This window comes from Meriones unguiculatus, chromosome 2 (assembly GCF_030254825.1).
Source record: "Meriones unguiculatus strain TT.TT164.6M chromosome 2, Bangor_MerUng_6.1, whole genome shotgun sequence".
NCBI classification, from domain to species: domain Eukaryota; kingdom Metazoa; phylum Chordata; class Mammalia; order Rodentia; family Muridae; genus Meriones; species Meriones unguiculatus.
The window spans coordinates 28,663,508-28,667,619 of NC_083350.1; the positions used below are offsets into that span (position 1 = coordinate 28,663,508).

The 4,112-nt window shown below is 43.1% G+C and overlaps 1 pseudogene; it reads left to right on the top strand.

Annotated features, from left to right (window-relative positions):
• Positions 1-1,563: 1,563 nt before the first annotated feature.
• LOC110546677 (homeobox protein TGIF1-like) lies at positions 1,564-3,354 on the top strand (annotated as a pseudogene).
• The last annotated feature ends 758 nt before the right edge of the window (positions 3,355-4,112 follow it).

Below are 4,112 nucleotides of genomic sequence, written 5' to 3' on the forward strand. Positions count from 1 at the left end.
TCTGCCTCCCAGTGCAGGGGCTCTTCTCTATTCCTCCTTCCTTGTGTGCACCTGAGAGAAATGTCTCCCTAGCCGTGCTGGTCCCGAGCAGTCCACGATCAGCTCAGCATCCTCGGAGGAGAGCATCTCCACCATGCTCTCTGCCATGTCCAGGCTCACTCAGGCTGGAGCTGTGAGATGCCTCCACAGGTAAAGATCCTGGTGACCAAGGAAGGGGATCCGAGTTCGATGCCCTGAACTCACTTGTTGGAAGGATAGAACAAACCACACAAGTTTTCTTCTGGCCTCTACCTGCAGTAAAAGAAATAAGATCTAATACTTAAGAAAACGGAATTTCAAATTTCCTTAAGGGGCTCAAATTGATTCTCATCTAGTATTAACCACTTAGAAAAGATGTGAAGATTGGTTTGCTACATAAGATTATATTGAACATTGAAGAACCAATTTCATTGATATTCTGTCAGAATTCTGATGAGATGTAATCTCCAGTTTATTGTTTGTGGTAGAAGGACAGATGTGGCAATTAAATAACATGTGTACAGAATTTCAGAATAGTCAGATTATTGGCTTCCTTAAGTCTAAAATGCTATCACAAGGTGAAGGCTTTAGTTTATTGGTAGAATGCTTGCCTGTCACGTGCAAGGCCTCGCTTGGAGCTCTAGCCTCACAAGGAAATAAACAGGCTATTAGAGAATAATTTATTTGTTTAATAAATTTGTATATTTGTGTTCTTATATAGTATGATTAAAATAACCCAAACATTAAGAAATTATTTAGAGATGACACCTCATCCCATTCACAATGGCTAAGATAAAAACAAAAACAAACAAACAAACAAATGATGACAAATACTGGCAAGGATATGAGGAAAGAATAACACCCATTTGGTGAGGTTGCAAAATTGTGGAACCACTTTGAAAATCAGTGTAAAGTGTCTGTAAAAGGCTAATGTGATCCAGCCATATCACTCCATCCGTATTTCCAAAAGATTCCATTTTCTTCTCCAGAGACACTTGCATATCCATCTCCATCACTGCTCTATCTATATCTCTGTTAGGAGAGGGAACCAGCCTGTATGTCCATCAACAGATGAATGGATAGTGAAAGTGTGGTGCACTTACAGAACGGAGTGTCATTCAGCTATAAAGACAATAAAATTATGACATTTGCAGGAAAATGTTATAATGAGTGGGTAACCCAGGCCCAGAGAGACAAACGCTGTTTATTTTTCCTTATTTGAGGGCCACAGCTCTGCAGTTTTAGATTTGTGTATTTAATTTGGCGTATTTGTACATCCCAGGAAGCTAAAAAGGGCCCATGGGAGGCAAAAAGGAAGAGCTCTTAAGGGCACGAAGTGGAAGAACACATATCATATAAATGTAAGTAGACCAGGCTAGGTCCTAGAAGTTAAAGGTTTAAATTATAAAATTTAAGGTAATTTAAGGTTAAGGGATGGGAGTCAAGAAGAAGGAGAGAAGAAGGTTTAGTCAAAAATTAAGAATTCATGGGAAAAGGTATATGGAAACCCACTAGTTGTAAGACAATTGCCTAAAAAGTAAGAGTCTGAACATAGATGCCCTGAATGTGCTGATAATGAAATCATAAAATTACAACACAACCTATTGCCATTGCTTCTCTTTGCTCACCGTAACTAGATGTAAGATCTCATGGAAGAAGATACAACACACTTTGGTTGCGGGCAAAGAGAAATCAAGCATGAACTGACCTGAAAACTTTTCTTGTGACTACTTTTCAGAGTGCTGGAAGGTACTATGTAGGCCACTGGGGGAGAAAAGACATCAGTGGTATCCATACAGCCAGCTTTGCATGATGTAATACCGACTGACATCCCAGGCAAGGTCTACCCATTGGTACAAAAGTGGCACAGAAGTTATGGGGGCAACCAACTTCTTTTGAGTTGGATTTGAGGCCTACTTCTCAGGAAGAAATTTGTCCTGGTACTGTATACCTGGTCAAATGTCTATGGCCCAGGGGGACACAAGCCTTAAGGGGAACTTGTTACTGTTGTTTTGCTAAATGAGAAACTGCATTCTAAAAGTGTATGTTTATACCCATGGATTAACGCTGCCCTTGGCCTTGCCTGGAGAAGTTTCCCTCTGTGGTGACTGGCAATCAGTGCTGAGACTCTAAACTTGTCAGAGGGCTGTGAATTAGTGTTGGTTGAGAAATCAGCTGTAAATGAGACATCTCTATCAGTGCCTCCCCTCAAGGCTCAGGGCACAGAAGAGAGGCAGAAAGAACGGCAGAGCTGGAGGTTGGGAAGTGTGAAATGCTGTCTTGGAACGTGATATGGCTATGGCACCCATGAACTCACTGCAGATACGGCTACCTCCACGAGATCAAGTCGTCAAGGTCAGTGACCATCCACCAGATGGCACCAACCATTAATCTATCTCAGCGGATTATTAACAATAAAAAAAGAGGAATGGGGGGCTGGGCTGCGGCCCCCTCCCCACACCACATCAGTCCCGCACCTGGGCACAGCAGTGAGTCATCACCAGCCAGGTGCCTGAAAGCGCTGCATTCCGGGCGGTTTGCAGATGGGCTTGCCAGCCGGTGGCGTTGTTGCAGTGAAACTGAGGATGAAGACGGCATGGCCGTTTCCCTGGACCATTTCCTCTTCAGCAACCTCAGGTAAGAGAAGGAGGAGGAGGCAACCTGCCCAAGGAGTACACATCCTGGGGGACTGGCTGTATGAACACAGATGCAACGTGACTGCCCCTGAGCACGAGAAAGCGCTGCTCTCGCAGGAGACACACCTGTCCACACTACAGGTCTGTAACTGGTTCATCAACGCCCCGCCGCGGGCTGCTCTTTGACATGCTGAGAAACGATGGCAAAGATCCAAATCAGTTCACGATTTCCCGCGGTGGGGCCAAGATTTCAGAACCTCCAAGGGGTATCAAAAACTTCATGCCAGCTCTAGAAGAGAGCCCGGTTCATTTTTCAGCTGGTCCCAGCCCAACCCTAGGGAGGCCAGTGTCTCCCAAACTTTCCTCCCCAGGATCCATTTTGGCTCACCCGTCAGTGATCTGCCATACCACTGTCACTGCATTGAAAGATGGGCCTTTCTCTCTCTGCCAGCGGGTTGGTGTGGGACAGAGCGCAGATGTTCAGCAAAGAGCGGCCAGCAACTTTACAGACACCTCTCTTATGTACACAGAGGACGTTTGCAAATCTGGACTGAGTCCAAACCCTCAGAGCGGTCTTTTCAACACTCCTCCTCCAACTCCGCTGGACCTCAACCAGGATTTTAGCCGATTCCAGCTTCTAGAGGATATTGGGCTCAAACAGGAGGCAGAGATGGTGCTTCAGGCCAAACTCACAGCTTAAATCATTTTTTTCCAAGCAAAACAGTCCTCCAAAATATGGTCCTGATTGCCGGGGTGATGGCAAGAGATGCAATATTTTATTTTATTTTTTTCTATTAATATTTGCACATGGTATTGCTGGAAGGAAGCTTCCTGTTACTAACACGTCTTCAATGGAATACAGTCATCCTAAGAACTACAGACTAAAGCTACTGTAGAAACAAAGGGTTTTCTTTTTAAAATGTTTCTTGGTAGATTAAAAAAAAAATGTGAAATGGTTCCCAATATCATGTGATCTTCTCCCCACTCCTTTTTTATTTTATTTTTTTCAGACTGTGCAATACATAGAAGTCCTAGCTAGCATCTTTCTGTTCTCATGTAGAACAGGATGCCCACATGCAGTCTAGTGGATAAATTTTCAGGTGTTTTTTTTTTTTTATTCAAGCAATGAACCTAGTTGTTAAATATCTTTTTCATGACATAATAAAGTATTTTCTTTAAAAGTTAAAAAAAGGTGGAAGATATGTTAGTGGTGCGTTGGGCAGTGAGAGAGGGGAATAATGGGGTGCATTTGATAAAGATGCATTTTTTATGTGTATGAAATTATCAAATAATAAAGAATGCCTCTATTAAAATATATTTAGGTTAAAAATGGTGAGATGGCTCAGAGTGTAAATGCACTTTGCTGCCAAGCCTGATAACCTGAGCTTGACCCAGAAGATTCCTGGTGAAAAGGAAGTTCCTGTTCTCACAAAGAGTGAATGAACAATGTGGCTCATG